The sequence below is a fragment of the Artibeus jamaicensis genome, unplaced genomic scaffold (genome assembly GCF_021234435.1).
Source record: "Artibeus jamaicensis isolate MK-2021 breed Jamaican fruit bat unplaced genomic scaffold, CSHL_Jam_final contig_867, whole genome shotgun sequence".
Taxonomy (NCBI): Eukaryota; Metazoa; Chordata; class Mammalia; order Chiroptera; family Phyllostomidae; genus Artibeus; species Artibeus jamaicensis.
Window position 1 is genome coordinate 9,735,573 of NW_026521995.1, and position 19,304 is coordinate 9,754,876.

The window sequence follows — 19,304 nt, forward strand, 5'->3', positions numbered from 1 at the left end:
AAAATAAAATAAAATAAACCCAATGAAGGGCAATGCAGTCATCTGGGTAAGAGACAAGAAGACTCAGGAGGAGGTGGCAGGCAGAAGCATCACTCAGAGATAGACTCAGTGGCCCTGGTGACCAACAGAGAGGGGAGTCAAGGTGACAGCATAGCTCCTGGTTCAGTGACAAAACCATGCAGAGTTGAACTGCAGGGAAGCGTCACATGAGGGACTCCTCCTGGTCACGGGAGACCCCTGAGATGTGTGCATTAGCGTCGCATTTCAGTGAGTGTGCAGAAAGCCCAGAAGTACCTGGAGTGAGGAGATGACTTCCTTTGCATCTCAGTAATAAAAGAGTCCCTTGGTGGCTCATCCCCTCGCTCTCTGTGAACCCCTGACCCTGAACAATGCCTTTTCTTTGGCTACCATCCCTCAAATAGACTGTTTAATGACCCCAGGTATTACCAAAAATATTCGTTCTGATTGAAATGCAAAATCTTCCAGAGGTGAGGTTACCAAGAAACAGTGTGTCTCCAAGGACAAGCAAACATATCTGGCTTTGCTGAGTGAAGTAATGTCAGCTGGATGCTTTAACCAAATTTCCCTGTGACAGTTGTGCACCTGGCACCGGTTAGACGGATATCCAAAGTGCGTTTTCCTGAGGACTCTCTCTGCCAGTCTGTCTCACCTCCTCTCCTCTTCAGAGGAGTGACAAGGCCCATCTGCTCTTGTCAGCACACCCAGCTGCTTGGCTCCTCAAGAGTTCTCCGGGTTTGGTGAGAAGAGGCAGCCAGAACACGCCCAGCCCACGGCCGCTTCCCCTGGGCTGCGAGAGGACATCTATACCTTACAGTTTTTCTCCGCAGGGGATCCCACCAGCATCTTGGCCAGGGCAATGCTTTGTCTTACGTGACTGTCCCACATTACAGGGAGTTTACAATCTTTAACTACATTCCCCGAAATGCCAGCCCTGATTACTGTTGTGAAAACCAGAAACACCCCGAAGCGTCTCCCAGTGCTTGCCAGAGTTGTGGCACTACCTCAGGCTGAGAACCGCGGCAGTGTTCACTGCTGACGACCGATTCTGTAAATGTTCTGTTTTTCTACCCGATAGAAATAATTACTGCTCCTACTGGCCCATCTGATTTGGTGTAAAAAAATAATCTTTTTTTTCACCTTTTTTTAAAGGTGAAATATGTCAAACAAGCCACAAGTCTTTTTTTATTAGCCCATTGCTATTTTTTTTAGCAGAGTCAAATCACCAAACTAAATTACAAAGAGACCACAGCTATCTCTGGGGCTTAAAAAGCATTTTTTTGGATAACTTAGAAATAAAATACAGTTCAAAATATAGAAAGTAAAGTGAGATTCTTTAAAAATGCATTCTGGAGCATCAGAGGTTCTATAAATCAAGCCTGAAGAACCAGAATGAAGAAGGTGAAGAACGCTCAAAACAAAGACCATACAAAAGGCTCACTGGTTATTTGTGTTTCCAGATGTATTCATAATAGGAACAAAGTAACACTTGCCTTTCTGACCTCCACCCCACACTTATCATCATTGAAGTGCTTTGTATTGTAAATACACTTTCATTCCAAGGCTTCAAGTGCTAACATTTAGACAGAATGTAGTTACTAAATCACATTAACCAAATTGTTAGTATAGATTTCTCAGTACTATAAAGTAAGTTCTTTTGTTTTTAAGGAAAAAAAAATTCAATCACTCCAACACCCAACACCATGCCCTACGGTGCCCCGGGAGCACCTCCAGTCGCCAGCTCAGCCTGACTGGGCACCGCGTTGTCTGACGCCCACTGAGCCTTGGGAGATGCTCAGGCAGACGGCACGGAAAAGCAACTGCACTTGGACTTAGAGAAAGATTTTTCACTTACTTCAGATTTCTGTATAATCCTTGTTCCTCTACGTTAAAAGGGGAGAAAATCAAACTGTACTTCCTTATTTGTCTAATTAAAAAATAAACAAAACAAAACACGGCATATCCTTGAATCCGGCTTTGGGCGTCCTCAAGAATTTTCTTTGTGTCTCCTCCTGTCAATGAATACTACTTTCAAATTCTAAACAAGAAGTAAAATAAGAAAAGTTAGGCCAAGAAACACTACAAAATCAACTATCACAACACAAACCAGGCAAGTGCGTCTATTTGAAGTGATGATTCAGAACAGGATAAATTTAGAACGGTGCTCTCCACGAGGCGTGTGGGTGCCAGCTGCAGTAGATAGGTGAAGGCTACATCCCCAAAGTTTCTCTGAAAAAAGACCGCCAAAATATTATTAAAAAGAGTCTTCTTTTGGAAGTTGTCAGTCTCCCGGTGTCCCTGACGCTGAACTTCCCCAATCTGGCCTTGGTGTGGCCATCCATTACTGGGTAAATCCACGTGAAACCTGAGGACACTTCAGCCTGGAAGGACGCGGGCAGAAGCAGTGGGGCTGCTCACAGGGGACGGGCCTTTTATGGCCAGAACTGGAGAGTCCTGATCCCAGCTCATCTACCAAAATAGCTCTTGGAACTCAGAGGAGCCCATCAGCTGTTGCAACAGGCCTGGCCAGCAGCTACCTCAAATGCAATGAGTTGGTTCACATTGTCTTTCAGCTTCTTATACAGAGAAATAAAAAATGCAACCGTCAGTCTACTGAACAGGCTAACAACAGTGCAGAATGGCATTGGCACATGTTTCTCTGACTCTAGTTTCTGGGTTAAAAAAAACCCCAACACTGATAAAGTTCGGAAGCTGAACACTCAAAAAGTAACACACATATATAAATACATGAAATAGCGTGTCGAGTGGCTCAGGTCTAGTTACAAGTTTAGAACTGTGTCGACATCTGTGGACTTCTTTCCGTTTTCAGTAATTGTAGAAAATGAGTCATCAGAAGAAAGAATTGTATTGGAAGCACTTTGTCAAAAACAAAACAAGTATTTTTTCTTACAACCAAAGACAATGCTCCAAACTGGCAAGAACTATCCTCAGATGGATCTCAGGTGGCTCAACTCAAAAACCAGAAGAACCTTAACCAGTTAACCTTAACTAAAAACCAACAAACGAACAAAAAAATTAAACAAGCAAACAAATAAGAAAAAAACCTACCAAGAAAACCACTTCTTAAAAGGCTATTAGCATTTTTCAGATATTAAAACTTAATTACCCCCTGGCTTACAAAAATACTTACAATGGTAGGTGTCCTTGTTGTTAAGAAGAAGGAAAGGAGGTCTCAGTTGTTCATCCTCACTTCAGTATACACCACCGAGTCAGAACTCCTGGGCTGCACCCAAACCTGTGCTACAAGCCATGAGGCCTGGATGGCGTGCCTCTGAGTGTCCCTTCCCAGACCACCAGCTGCACCAGCCAGCAGATGCCTTCCAAAGCGGGGTCTGGAGTCCTGTTATTAATTAACCCTGGAGGACAACGCCCACCGCCCCCTAAACAGACAGGATCGGGGCCAAGGGAGAAGATGGAGGCACCCTGGACAGCTGTAATAACTAAACACCAGACTGTTTTGTACAAGGGGTAAAAGCAACTTGTCCAAGCCAAATTTCTAACTCATTTCAAGATAATGAATAGAATATCACAGCATGACTTCTACTTCCTAATCTTCATCCCGGCCCTCATCTTATTTTCCCTTTGACCAATTTTCACCAATTTTAATTTTACTTTTGTTTTATTTTATATCTTTATAGAATCTGATTAAAATTCCCCCTGGAGCAAAGCAGCATAAAGATAAATCAAAATTTATGTAGAACAGTTGACTACGGGGTCTTTTAAGAAAAGACAGGTAAGAAACGCCTAACTTTTCGATGCCTAAGAGTTTGTACCTCACTGGCCTAGGTTAGTGCAGTAGAGTTCGACAGAACAGTTCTTCTCAGATGTCTATTTTACATGCCCTTTCTGACTTCATTCACATCCTAGTTAATTCTCCTGTGCGATCTGTTTAAATACGTTCTTCAATTTTTCTGTGATCTGCTGAACTCTGGAAACTCCTGTCACACACACTTGTCTCTGGAAAAGGACAGTAATCAGCCCTGATGTGCACCAGGCTAGATTTCATGATATCCCCATGAGGAAAATGAAAACTCATATACTATGAATTAAAATTAAAATGAGAACTAGACTTAGACTGAACTTAGAAGTTTCCAAGATGTTTGATAAATAACTATTTCTCATTTGCTATTATTCAATAATAGTATTGTAACAACGTGGAAATCTACTATTCTTTCTAGTAACTGCTCAGGATATCTGCTTTATTATGAGTTTTAATCTAGATTCCATGAGCAAATCCAGGAACCATATATTTTTATGAAATTTGTTTCTAAGAGAAACTACATTCATATCCATATAACTCTTATTTCATAACAACAATGGACATGTGGAAACCAAAACTGAAAACCATACCATTTACAACCATTGGAGAGAAAACAAAATATTTAGATATGCACTTAATACAGGATCTGTATGTTGTAAATTACATAATGCTGATAAAAGACATCAAAGAAGAATCAACTGAAAAAAATAGACATCTACTGTGTTCATGTACTGGAAGCGTCAGCATGATAAGGATGTCAGTCCTCCCTAAAACTATCTATAGTTAAGGCAACCTTATGGACCTCCCAGCAAGATTTTGGTAGATACAGACAAGCTTATTCTAAAATGCATTTACAGAGGTACAGGCCTTAGACTAGCTAAAGCAATCTTGAAAAAGAGGAATAAAGTGAGAGTAATTAGTCTATCCACATTTAGGTCTCCTGTGTAGCTATAATGATAGATTAGAAAAGCCAGAAATAGACCAACACAAATACACCTGATTTATTTTTGACAAAAGGTGCCTTTTCAACAGTTAGAACTGGAGCAATCGGACATCCATTGGCAAAAATACATATATATAAATAACCTTGACCTGAACCTCACAGCTTTTACAAAAATTAACCAAGGGCCATGAAAGTAAATGTAAAATGTAAAACTTTAGAAAAAAATAGAAATGGAAAACTTCTGCTTCATGAAAGACTCTGTTAAGAGTATGAAAAGACATGCTACAGAGTGGGAGAAAATCATGCAAATTGCAAATCTAGAACATTGAAGAACTCTCAATATTCAACAGCAAAACGCACAAACAGTTCAATTTGGAAATGGGCAAAAGATGTGAAGAGACAATTCACTAAAGAAGAAACACAGATGGCAAGTGAGCACACAAAGACAGTCAGCTCCATTAGCCATTAGAGAAATGGAAATTAAAACCACAGTGAGACATCCCCACCCACCTATTAGAATGGCAAAAAGTAAACAATAGTGACAACACCAGTTCCTGGGAAGGCTCACTCACCCATGTGGATGGTGGGAACATAAAAGGCAGAGCCACTCTCCGGAACAGTTTGGCAGTTCCTTAGAAAGCTAAACATGCCAAACCAAACTAGCAAATGACTCAGCAATTGTACTCCGGATATTTTTTCCAAAGAAATAAAAGCTTATTTTCATACAAAAACCTGAACACAAAAGTTCATAGTGGTTTTATCCGTAATAGACCAAACCTGGAAACAACTCAGATATCCTTCAACAGATGAATAGTTAAACAAACAATGGCATCTCCGTGCCATGGAATAATATGAAGCAAACTTTAACACACACCGACCTGCATGAATACCCAGGGAATTGTGCTGAGCGATAGAAAGCCAGTCCCAACAGGTTAGACGCGGTATGATTTCAATTTATACAACATTCCCCAAACAACAACATGGTAGAACTGGAAAACGTATTCGTGGGGTCAGAGGTTAGGGGTGAAGTGGCTCTGAAGGGCACCAGGAGGCACCTTTGTCCTGGGTCTCCTCCACTGGTCCACTGACTGCATCAGTGCCAATATCCTCGTAATGGTACTGGTTTATCATTTTGCAAGGTGGCACCATGTGGGCGGGGATGGGTAAAAGGTACACAGGCTGTCTCTGTATCATTAATTCTTACAACTGCATTTGAATCTACAATTACCTCAAAATTAACAGTTTAAACATTAAAGAAAAAACTACTTCAAATGAAACTTTGAAATGCAACCCATTCGTAAATGGGCTACTTAACTGTAATTGTACTTTAACTAAATCTCAGTAAATTTTCATGTCATAGGTGCCATCTTAAGAAATTCAAATTGGAAATGTTTCTATAAGAAAGTCATTGATCCAAAGTAAAATATTGGATTCAAAGTTAGAAATGAAAGCATTATTTTCCAATTAAAAATGTCTTTTTGGCAGGTGTCGTGGGTACATAAAGGAGCACCTTCAACACCCGGGGTGTCTCCTATAATAGAGCAGGATTCCTCCACACAATTTTCAGGGGTTCAGTCCACTGCCCAAGATGATTAATTTTCAAAATCTGACCTACACTTGAGAAATAACAAGAAAACAGCTCTTTAAAAAAGCGGGGAGTCTGGACTATCTCAAATATAGTGCTACCATAAATAGTAGGAAAACAAGTTTTTGAACTCTGGAGTTCTGGAGTCTTACAGGTTTTATACTTGAAAATAAAAAGACAAGGTTCGAGTTTGGCTTTCCAAGTGGTAGCAGGGACCGACCACTACTTTTCAGTGCCTATATCCTCTCAGAACCCATAAAACCTAGATCCGAATACTGACCTGTCCCCCCTCAGGGCCGAACTCACTCACACTGGACTTGCCTCCTAGACACGATTAGCTCTGGGAACACCAGGGAGCGCACAGAGGACCTGCCGCTTCCTCTCACGTCACTGAATGACAGACGGCTGAGCAGCAAGAACGTGCCCGACCTCCCTCATCCCCACCCCACAAGCTCCTCCAGCCCTCTTCCCCCTGCAAGCACTTGCCTGCCCTGTGTCCCTTTTCTTAAAAATTGAATTTTGGGGGTGACGTGGTTAATAAACTTATGCAGGTTTCAGGTGTACAGTTCTATAATATGACATCTGTATATTGTATGCGTTCACTACCCCAAGTCTAGTCTCTTTCTGTCGACATTTATCCCCCCCTTCACCCTCTTCTACCTCCTTCCACCCCCTTCCCTCTCTGGTAATCCCCATACTGTTGTCTGTATCTGTGATTTTTTGTTTAATCTCTTCATCCCTTTACCTATTTCACCCAGCTCCCCAACACCCCTCCCCTCTGACAGCTGTCAGTCTATTCTCTGTATCTATGAGTCTGTTTTCTATTTTGTTTATTAGCTTATTGTGTTCATTAGAGTTCAGATATGCATGAGATCACATGGTATTTGTCTTTCTCTGACTGGCTTATTTCACTCAGCATAATGCTTTCCAGGTTCATCTGTGCCATTGCAAAAGGTAAGATTTCCCTCTTTTTTAGGGCTGAGTAGTATTCGGTTGTGCCCATGTACCACCACTTTTTATCAGAATTCATCTTCCACAACTACAATCTTCCCTCCCCCAGTTTTCTTTCGCTCCCCTGTCAGTTTTCCGATTTGCTTCCAGCTCCCTGACACCCAGAAACTGCTGCCCACTACAACAGGCCCTCTCGGTGGGCTAGGCCTCTCCAAGGCATCGGATCCTCTCAGACTACTTGCAGCTTCATGGAACATGCTCTCTTGAAACACTTTTTTGCCTCTCCCCATGCCTTGCTTCCATCCTCATTTGGCTCTTGGCCCCTCCTTCCCTTCCTCTCCCTCAAATGTCTATTTCCCAGGACCCTGGCCCTTGGCAGTTGCTCTCTCACCCCACCCCTCCCAGAGTGCGTTTCGCCACACCTGAGGACGATTCAGGATGGTGGTCATTTCCAGGGGTTCAGAACACTAGATATATCACAGCAACATGCAACTTGAGACAAAGAATGTGACACGCATCCTCTCGCATTATGACCGGTGTCCCTGTTTACCTGAGTGACCACAGTCTCACTCGGGCTCGTCACTCCCATCCCAGCCATCACCCAGTCTTGCTGCCTGGAGCGCCGGCTTCCCCACTACTTCCACTTTTCCTAATGTTCTCATTGCCTCTTGTCAGAGGCTCCGACCTCCCCCTCAACCTCCGACACCTCCCCAAACCCATCCTCTCCACTGTTTGCAGAATGCCTGGCGCCCAGTCTAACCTGGCACATCACTCCCAGCCCAAACCTCAGCCGGGGCTCCGGCAGCAGTTCCCCGTGAGGGCCTGGTGGCTGAGGGCCGGGCGGCCAGTCAGTGCTCAGTGATAAAGCTTCTGGACAAACTCTTCATATTAAATATGCTTGGAGAGTAAATGTAAGAATATCCTTTCAAAAGAGTCACTTTCAGCCTCTTGCATTTAGAGATTCATCAGTGGCAGAAAAAAGGATTGAGTGACAACCCAGAGATCATCTCCGACGGACCAAGATGTGCCGTGACTGCCTTTTGAAGGAGGGATGCCAGTAGCTGTGATGTCACGAGGAATGTTAACGCCCTGCTTCATTACAAACGCCCCATGTGGGTACACCCAGGAGTGTGTGACACAGGAGAGCATCCAGCACACATGTCCCGGTGAGACACAGAGCTGAGAATGCCTGGCCTACTGGAGATGCCAAAGTCCCTGGAACGAGGGCCTGCCTGTGACTGAGGGCCTGACTATCTAGCTCCTCAAGCCACATACCCCACCAATCCTGCCCCCAGCAGGTGACCATGAGAAATCACAGTGATCACGGTTGCTATATGCCAGTGTGCTCTTCCCTTCCTTCTCATTTAGAAATCCCCTAACCCAGGGGTCCCCTACCATGGACTGGTACAAGTCTGTGGCCTGTTAGGAACTGGGCCACCCAGCAGGAGGTGCGCCACAGGTAAAGCTTTGCTCGGATTCCCGGCTGAGCGCCTCTGGTCTCCTGAATGCCCACTTCCCCCTCCGAGGAAAAACTATCTCCATGAAACTGGTCCCTGAGGCCAAAAAGGTGGGGGACCACTACTAATCGTTCTTTATGACTCAGGTGACATTATTTTTCCGATAAACCTTTTCTTGATATGGTCTATGGTTTATTCTCTTAGCGCCCAGAAGCCAGGGACACCGTCACACCTCTACCCGCACAACCTAGCAACCAGTGTCTGCCACTCAGTAAAGGTCACGAATGTTCGTATATGGAAACCGAGAACCAGAATCAAAATAGCTTGCAGCTCGTTCTTTTTTTCTTATTGTAATTCAGCAACAAAATTCTCTCTATTTTTCAGGTTTGATTAATCAATACTTAACACCCCTCTGAAGTTGGAGAGTGACCCATTGGTTCTCCAGCTTACAGGCAGAAAATACAATACATACAGCCAGCTTGGGTGCTCCTGGGCCCCAGCCTCACTGCTCACCTTTCCCGCGTAGCGCGCCTCTCTCGGAGGAAGGCTGATGTCCAAGCACCGGCCAGCACCATCAGTGCGGGGAGCGAAAGACAAAAACGCTCTTTGTCTCACTGCTTCTGCCTTCTGAAAAGTTCTGCTTTCTAAATGGCAAAAGACTTGAGCAATCATTAGAAGTATTTTTTTAAGCTGCTCATTTCCAGAGGATGGAAAGACCTGGCAACTAGGACCTGTACACATTATGTCCTAACTTCTAATCATTTCATTTCATTCTTTTTTCTTTCCCCATAAACTTAGAACTGTGACATCTCTAAGTAAAGACAGGGACATACCTTAGTCTCCTTACACACACACTGGATACACCACTCTGAGCCTCCTGCACCGTGGACAAATAATGTTGTTTCTGGGTAGATTTTTGAAAAAGCAAAAAAAGGGGGGATATTATTTTTGGTCAACATTATTTTTCAACCAACAAATCCCCCTCTCCAAGATAATCTAAATCGAACAAGCAATGAGTCTGTCTGTCTGTCTGTGTCTCTCTCAAAGCTATGAAGAACTTCACTGGCTTTAGATGACAATCTTTCAAGCCCCAAGGTCATGTGTAGGTCACTGGCTTAAACAGCAGATGAGCAAGCCAACTCTTTTCTCCCAGGCTGCTGCTTCAAGAACATGGGTGTGTAGTAATGCTCAGCATGAACAGAACTGCTGGCCTCACAGTCAAAATGAAATGTGAGTTTGCCAAGGGGGAGCCTGGACCGTGTTTACGAGTCCTGGCTCCAGGGATGAAGTCTCTCGCACAGCTGGACCAACATTACATTCCTGGACACCAGACTCAGAGTCTTGAGAGTAATCAGAGATGTACAAAGAATGACATGATCCATTTAGGCCACTATATATCTCAAAATATGGGATTTCTGTCAATTTGTCACATGGCAGAATCACAGAGGTTCTCAAGTGGGAACATGACTTTAAAGTGATGCAGCTGGTGGAGTGAGGACCTCCTGCCCCACAGAACACTCTGGAGGCTCTTTCCTTTCCGTGCTGTTGTTGACACAAAGCTTTGCACCACACGTAGTTTCTTTTGCTAATCCCAAACACCAAGAGGGAATGGAATATTCTTACTCCTGAATGAAAAATACAAAGAACCTCTGTTTGTTCTTCAAGCGTGTGTGAACAGGCAAATATCTGCACCATGTTACAGAGGAGAACTAGGCGCACTATCCAGACCTCGTAGAGGCACTGGGAACAGAGAGGGCTGGGCAGCTTTCTCTGCAACCGTGTTCCCAGCCTCCAGGAACCAAGACGCCCCACCCACCTAGGGCTGGAGGCACAGTGCATGCACTCTCCTGCTCAGTGAGGGTCCCCTTGTGAAATTCATTCTCATTTTCCTCCAGAAACAGAATTCTAAGTGAGGGCTGCACACTTGGGCCACAGTACCAGTATTTACAAAACGGAACCTCTATGTGTTAGAGCTTCAAATGTACTTGTGGCCCCAACTGGGGCTCCTGAAACGCAGCTTCCTGGCAGCACAGTTGGTGACTTCCTACCCGAAGGTTTCAGCAGTGACTCTTGTTTTGGGGCAGGGGCTATAAGAGCGAGGAGAAGGGCACTGTCTGAGCACCAAAGTGTGGGAGAACGAGGTGGGGGAGGAGTGCACCGAGGGGCAGCAGGGAGTGCAGTGAGGGAAGGGGGCTGAGTTCACCAGGGTGAGTGATTCCTGGGGTGAGCAGAAGACACTAAGAACTAAAAAGTTCTTAGTGAAAAGAAAATAAAGGGAAGATACAGGGATCAACTAATTAGCTTTAAGAAATATTTATTTTATTTTCTCATATTTCTCATTTAGCTGCATCAAGTAAAAACTTGGTTTTAGTCTAGAGACCAAAAACTGTGTGTGTAGATTAAGATTCCCAGAGTCCCACCCAGTTCTAGACAACTGACATTCTGTAATTCCAAAGCACAGTGCTGCAGTCTCACATTCACGAAAGACAAATGGAGAGAACTAGCAGAAAGAACAGAAAGGGGAGAAGAAAGACAAGAAGGGCATCCAAGGAGGGAGAGAGTGTGTTAACACAAAGCATTCTGGAGTGAGAATTATCAGATAGTAGGAGAGTAAACAAAGATTAAAACGCTTGATCCAACACAAATTCAGTCTGTAACAGACAAATCCTTCAAAGACCCTGACATTATCTCACGGACTCGAGATACCATGTTATCAGCATGTATGAAGAAATCTGTTCAGGGCAATCTATGGAAAATATAAAGACAGTGGACAGTGGACATTGTGTCAGAGGGAAGACAGGAAATAAATAGGCAAATACCCCTCAAACTACTACACTGAGTTCTTCCTGCTACTCCTGACCCTGCCCACAGCTTTCTCCAGCCCAGGTTCCTACAGCAGTACCACCGCCCACCCTGGCAAAGCAAGTTCCAGGAGGGCAGAGATTGTGTCTGTTTTGTAGATGTTTGTTACACTCCAGTGCTCAGGATCGTGCTTAGGACATAGAAGTGCTTAATTAGTATTTGTTGAAAGAACAGAATGAATAATACATAGTTTAGAGGAAGAAAGCCAACACACAGAGGTTTTTCAAAGGCTCCTTGACCTCTCTCTGCTCCCACCATCCTGCAATTTATTACCACAGGCCCTGCTGGCTTCAGGGAGACCATCCCACAGCCCAAATCATTTCACTTCCCTCCCAAGTACCTCTTTGAGGACGATTTTCCCCATTACGCGGTGCCCAATTTCAGTACAGGACTCCCTTGCACATCACTCATGCAGTCTGACCCAGACACGGCCTCACTCAGGCAAGTCCACCACACCTGGGCCAGGTGCACGCAGAGGCCCTGCCTGCAGCCTCCGAGGTGAACTAACTGAAGGCCAGCCCTGAGTGTTTTCTGATGATGGCCAAGTGGGCAAGGTCAGTCCTTTTTGCCCAGCAACATGACACTGCTCTCTATACCAACAAATATTTCAAATCCCTGGTGCACAGTCAGGATATGAGAATTAAAGTAATCTAATCTTGCAGAGGAAGAAGTATGAATCACCATTACACAGTCTGACACAGAGCAGAATGATTAATCCCATGCAGCCCTGAGGTTAGGGTCCATGGTGATGGCTCCTGTGGGCCACAAACCAAATGGGGCACCCACCAGCCAACCCCGGAGAAGTCGGCCACCCAGGGGACCGGAAGCAAGGAGCAGCCATGCTGTGTCCTCAGGGTCACACTTTAAGACTGAAACTCTGACTGAGGGAGGAGAGGAGGGGGAGTCTGCTTGCCTCTTCTATGTTCTGGCTGGTGGAAACTGCTTCGGCTCTGAAACTTACTCATAAGCAGGAACTGTGCAATCATAACATCGCGGAAAATAACGAGAAACCCCAATTCTCTCCAGGGGAAAACAATAGAATATGCACAGGACAAGCAGGACAATGAAAAACAAATCCAGTCAGAATGCTCTCCTAACCACATCACAGAAACATCCAGTTCTAAAGGGAGGTCTTAGCCTTTTCCTATGACTTTCAAAAAGACCACTGAAGCTCCCCGTCGAGAAACCACAGCCCCAGTGCGCTCAGGAGGCTGGTCCAGGCGCCCACAGCCCTGGACCAGCCCTTGGCGTTCTTTCCGTTTTCTTTTGCACAGCTGTGTTCAATTTTCTGTCCTTAGGGTTTTTAAAGGAACATTTATTCTAGGGCCAGGAGTCTCAAGTTTTATAGTTATACAACGCCTTCTCCCGGAGCCAAAGAATGTTTGAAAAGCCTAAACCCGGCAAAGAGAATTAGTAAAAGTAGCCAAATGAAAGTGAAAAGTTAAGACTTGTTCCAATTTATATTCAACTTCTTACTTGATTGTATTGTACCTTCTGTTGCCCTACGGGACGTTTGCTACCCATTTTTGAAGGAAATACAGGTGTGGGTGCAAGTGTATGTGTGCGAGAGAGAGAGAGAGAAATTGGGAACAGGTAAAGGAACGAAGAATTCTAAAGGCACATTTACACCTTCCATAGTTTCTGTTTCCCGTTTTATGGTAAATTTTGTTATAAATAAGGCCTATATCTTACATGGAATTTAATAAAAGATCACAAAAAAAGATTTCTTCATGAGTCTTATGTGCTTGCTTTTCCTATTTAGAGAGCTAGATAGTGGATTTTGGTGGTAGCACAGCAGTTTAAAAAAATAAAACGATATTGTTCAGTAAAAAGTGAAATTATCGGCACTTTCAGTCGGAATGCTGTACACTAAGTACGCTGTCGGCATCCCCAAGTCATCACCACACGCAGACCAAAAAGCGAGCGTGAGGCCCCACCAGCCCCTGAAATGCTAACCACGTCCCCAGGCGCAGCCAGGTGGAGTCCCCGCGGAAAAGACAGGAGTCCCGGACTGTCTCTTCTGGTCCTCTCTTCGCATCACCCAGAGCCCCACATCTCACAGCAACCTGCCCGCAGGCTCTGCCTGCACAGGCCCGTGGACATCACTCGGACGTTCAGCCCAAACGCCGGCCGCCTGCTTCCTGCAGCCCATCCGACCTGACAGACAAAGCGAAGCTCGAGCTCCAGGGCCTGAGGTCCGTGACAGCACACACCTCCCATGGGAGAGGCCTGGCTGCGCCCCAAAACAAACGAGAAGCCTGCGGAGGAACAGAGCAGTCTGCACAGACCCACCCTGAGCAGAAGGAAGCCAATCCATCCTCCTGCACAAAATGAGCTAAAATGTTGTCAGTAGCACCTGCTCCGCAGTCCAAGTCTCAGAGGATCAGGAGACGCTGACGCTGACCCAGTCCGACCCTGGTCATGATCCGCCTGCGGAGGTTTCTCCCTAAAAGCAGTTCGCTGGAAGCAGAGCTGAACAAACCTGTTCTCTTTACACACACTTTCCTTCGCTCATTTAATATCAAACTGAATCACAAAGTGTTTCCCTAAAAGTGATTAAAAGGTAAAATCAAGATATGAAAACTTCCCGTTAGCACAGCCCCAGAGGCAAAATAACAGGTTGAGGTTCAAGCGATTCCCTGCCCATAATCACGCTGATTCTCCGGAGACTGAAGGCTGACAGAAGTTAGTACCATATCTGCACCCAGGGTTGAGGACAGCTGAAACGGACAGGACCCTGAAGGCAGAGTCTGTTTTTAAGCTGCTGATTTCCTGTCTCCTTGTGGACGACAGACAGTCTAGCTTCCAACCAAACAGGACATGCTGCAAACACAGTTTTCTCATAATAGTGAATTTAACACCCTATGAATCTGTGCTCTAGAACAAATTAAGATGCTTCTTTCAGAGGAAGAATGTTTTAATGAAGTATTGAAAATGCTTCCCTTAAAACCCCCCAATACATGCCCCCTCCACATACAATAAAATGCAACCAAACAACATCCCCCCCAACACACGCACAAAAAATCCTTATAAGGAGCCTTTAACCGGGGCTTGAAAACAAGGATGTTTTCCAATTTTGTGCCAAGCCAGTTCAAAAACAGTGGATTTAAAAAATACTCTTTTATGATAAGTCATTTACATGCCATGTAATGAAGAGCATAAATCTGAGCTAAAACACTAAGACGTAACTTTAAAAACATGACTCACCAGGCAGTGTGCACGTGTTTGCCTGCACACGTGTACACACCCTCCCTCCCTGTAGAAGAAAAACAAACAATGCTCAGCCTCACAAAATGAGCAGTCAACAGACACGTGCTCAGAATGTGATTTTTTGCCCAAAACATCCAGTGGGCTTTAGAGCCCAAGGAGCAGTCCACCGTCTCAAGAGAAAGTAAGGGTGGGGCTGTTCCTCTCTCCTCCTTGCCCCGGGACCTGCTCTAGCTGCACTGGCGTCTGAAGAGATGGGAAGCACCGGCCGGCACAGCTGGACTTTGCTTTATAAAGACTGTATCCGATAAGATCAAATTCAAGGAGTTCATCATCACCAAGCCCTTATTATATGAAATGTTAAAGGGACTTATCTAAGAAAAAGAAGTTAAAGAAACATGAACAGTGAAAGAACAACAAGCTCACAGTTATTAACAACCACACCTAAAACGAAAGCAAACTAAAAGAACAGCTAGATCAGGAGTGGAAACATAGAAATGAAGATCTCAAGGAGGGTTAGCAACAGGGGGAGTGGGAGGAGGAGATGGGGGGAGAAGGTACAGAAAACAGGTAGCATAGACAGTAGATAGAAAATAGATGGGGGGGCAAGAATAGTATGGGAAATATAGAATCTAAAGGACTTGAGACACATGGACATAAACTAAAGGGGGGTAATGGTGGGGATGGGGGGGCAGGGTGGAGGGGAATGAAGGGGGGAATAGAACAACTGTAACAGCATAATCAATTTAAATAAATAAATTTAAAAAAAAAAAGACTGTATCCGAAGGTGTGGAATGCCCTTTCTCGTTATTCTGATTTCAAATGAAGAATTTCAAACAATTCCACCTAAACTTCAAAAAAGCACATTAATAAAATACTTTCTACTTTATCACAAAGGGAGATAAAAACCGTGAGAAAACAAAGCAAAGAATGACCCTCTTCACTGCCCTCCTGTCCCACCCTTACCTATAGGCTGGCAGCTCTCCATGGGCAGGATCTAACCCCTAAGAGCTGGCTCCAAGGAAGCGATGCCTTCAGACCCACTGGCACTCACACTCCGGTGTCTCAGCGGAGCAGGAAAGGATCCTAGGGCAAGTTTCACCTGCTGCCTCACCGCTCTCCCCACTTGAGCACTTCACATCCCGCTTCAACCCACTCCGACCTGGGGTCTGTGCTACGGAACTACTACTCTTATCAAAGTCACGAACAACGCCTGTCTTGGCAGTCCAAAGGACACTTCTGTTCTCTTACTGACCTCGAGGTCGCACCCGTTCTGTGGACCCCTCCCTCCTTATCAAGTCTGGGTTCAGTGACCCAGCACTGGCCTATTTTCCCTCCCCACGGCTGGTGCTCCTTCTGTTTTCTCCGTGGTTCTCCTCCTCTTCCCACCTCATCCTAAGCCTTGTCCATTCTCATCCCCTCTCTCTCTCTCTCTCCCCCCGTTTTCTTCATCACCTGTGGATTTAGCTATCATCTGAATTTTATCTCCAGTCAGTACTGTCCTTCTGAGTTCCAGGCACATCCAACTGTCTACTTAAAATCTCTCGTTGGATATTTCACAGGTACTCAAAGTCAGTTTGTCCACAACAAAACTCTAGCTTTTCAAAGCTGTCTCCCCCCATTTAAAAAACAAAAACTCCAAAAACCAAAAGCAACTCCCAGTCTTTCCTCTCCTTAGAAGTTGCCATGGTCAGATGTGGGGGGGTCATTGTCGATTCCTCCCTCGTCTTTGCTCCAGTATCCCATCTATCACTGCCTGCTGACGGCCTCACCTGCAAAGCACACCCCGTTTTACATGTACACCAGTTCTATTGGTATAATTCAAATGCCACACAATCCATCAATTTAAAGTGTACCATTAAATGGTTTTTAATGTATTTATAGAGTTGTATAATCATTAACAAACTAACTTCAGACATTTCCATCACCCCAAAAGAAACCATGTACCCATTAGCAGTCGCTCTCAAATTTGCCCTAAACACTCCAGTCCAGGCAATCATTAATCCACCTTCTGCCTTCATGGCAGATCCGCCTGCTCTGGAAATTTCACATGACTGGCATCATGAAATATGTGGTCTTTTATCTCCAGCTTCTTTCATTTAGCATATTTTTAAGACTCATCAATATTGTAGCATGCATGAGTTCTCCATTCTTTTTATAGCCGAATAATATCCTATCCTAGGGACATACAACATTTTATTAGTCCATTTGTCAAACAATGGTCATTTGGGTTGTCTCCATTCTTTGATTATTAAAATAACACTGCTATGAACAAGTGCTTACATTTACACTTTCATACAGATGTAAGTTTTCATTTCTCTTGGGTAAGTATCTAGGAGTGGACATGCCAGATCATAAAGTGCATCTGTGTTTCCCTGTATAAGGAACTGCCAGACTGTTCTCCAAAGCAGTTTCCTTGGAAAGATCCTGCATTTCTACCAGCAGTGAATGAGAGTTCCAATTTCTCCGTATCCTCGCCAGTACTTGTTACTGTCTGTCTTTCATAGTGGGATAAAAATTGTATCTCTTTGCAATTTTGATTTGCATTTCCCTGATGACTAGTGATATTGAGGATCTTCTCATATACTTATTGGTCATTTGCATATCTTCTTTGAAGAAATGCCTATTCCTATGTTTGCCTATTTTTTAAGCCTCACAAAAGAACATGCTTATTTATGTTTTTAGTGAAAGTGGAAGGGAAGGAAAGAGAGAGGGAAACATCGAAGCAAGAAACATCAATCTATTGCCTCTTGTATGTGCCCCACCCAACCAGGGACCAAAGTATAACCTAGGCATGTACCCTGACTGGAAATTGAACCCTGGACCTTTCAGTTTACAGGATGAAGCTCCAACCAACTGAGCCACACTGGCCAGGGCAGATCTTTGCCTGTTTTTAAACTGGGTTATCTTCTTATCGTTGAGATGTGAGAGTTCTTCATACAACTTTCTTATCAGATCACATGGTTTGCAAATACTTCTCCTATTCTGTGGACTGTCTTTGCACTCTCTTGATAGTGTCTTTTGATAGACAAACGTTTTTAATTTTGTTGAAGTCCAACTTATATATTTTTGTCACTTGTGCTTTCAGTATTATAGTTAAAAATTATTCCCTAAACAAAGGTTATGAAGAGTAACACCTATGTTGTTTTCTAAAGAATTTTATAGTTTCACCTCTTACATTTGAGTCTTTCTTCCACTTTGAGATCATTTTTTACAATCTAGTGTGAGGTTTATTCTTATCCATGTGGATATATTCACTTGTCCCAAAATCATTGTGGAACAGACAATTCTTTTCCCATTGAATTGTCTTGGAAAATTTATTTAAAAATCAGTTATCATAAATGTATGGCTTTATTTCTGGTCTACTAGTTCTGTTCCAAAGATCTGAATGCCTACCCTTAGACCAGTACCACACTGTTTTGATAACTGTGGCTTTCTGTTAAGTTTTAGAATTGGGAAGATCGAATCTTCCAATTTTGCTACTTTTCAAGATTCACTGATCTATTCTGGGCCCCTTATATTTCTATATAAATTTTAGAATCATCTTTTAAATTTCTGCAAAGAATCCATCTGAGATTTTGATAGAAACTGTATTGAATATATAGATAAGTTTTAAAAATATCGCCATTTGAACAACAGTAAGTCTTTGGGAAATGGAATATTTTTCAGTTTCCTTAGATTTTCTTAATTATTTTTTCAATTGAAGTTTTGTCATTTTAAGAATAAGTTTTACAATTCTTTGGTTGCATTTATTGCTAAGTACTTTATTATTTTTCATGTGTCATAAAGGAACTTATTTTCTTAATAATTTCATTATAGGTTCATTATAAGTGCATAGCACTACAATAATATTTGGATCCTGCAACCTTTCTGAACTTGTGTAGTTGTTCTAAAAGTTAAGTGGCCTTCCCATACACAAGATCATGTATGTCATTTGCAAATATAGTTTTGCTTCCTCCTTTCCAATGTAGAAATCGTTTACTCTACAGTCTTTTCTAACTGCCCTGGCTAGCACTCCCCAGTACCACCCTGAACAGAAGTGATGACAGTTGTCTTGTTCCTGACCTTCAGGGGAAAGTGCTCAGTCCTTCATGGTCAAGTACAATGTTAGCTGTGGGTTTCACACACGCACTTTCTCAGGTTAAAGGAGTTCCCTTCATTCCTAGTTTGTTGCTGTTGTTTAGTTTTGGGCTTTTTTTTCTTAATTCATGAAAAGATACTGGATTTTGTCGAGTGCTTCTCTGCATAAATCACAGACCTCTGCACTGCTTCTCTATCTGCATAGCTCAGTGTTTCTCACACTTACAGGAACCTACTGCTGAGCAGTCCTGGACCATCATATTCAAAAGTCTCCATTCACCACTATCTCTTCCCCAGTCAGCCTATCATGTAATCTTCAAAGCACTCTGCCATGATTATTATAAGCACAAGTTTGGTAACACTTGTATACTATGCTTAGTGATTGCCAACTTGTATTCATCATTTTAATCCTCAAAACAA

At 43.6% G+C, this 19,304-nt stretch overlaps 1 protein-coding gene across 2 annotated transcripts in view; it reads right to left on the minus strand.

The window, feature by feature from the left end:
- SVIL (supervillin) overlaps positions 1-19,304 on the minus strand; it is a 154,598-nt gene that overhangs the window by 134,425 nt on the left and 869 nt on the right. Inside the window, exon 1 of one of the 2 annotated variants that reach the window (XM_053654726.1) lies at positions 1,874-2,042. The exons of the other annotated variant lie outside the window; for it this stretch is intronic. The gene's annotated coding sequence lies outside the window, so the exon portion shown is untranslated. Of the gene's footprint in view, positions 1-1,873; positions 2,043-19,304 lie in introns of those variants that run through there. 2 annotated transcript variants of the gene reach the window in all.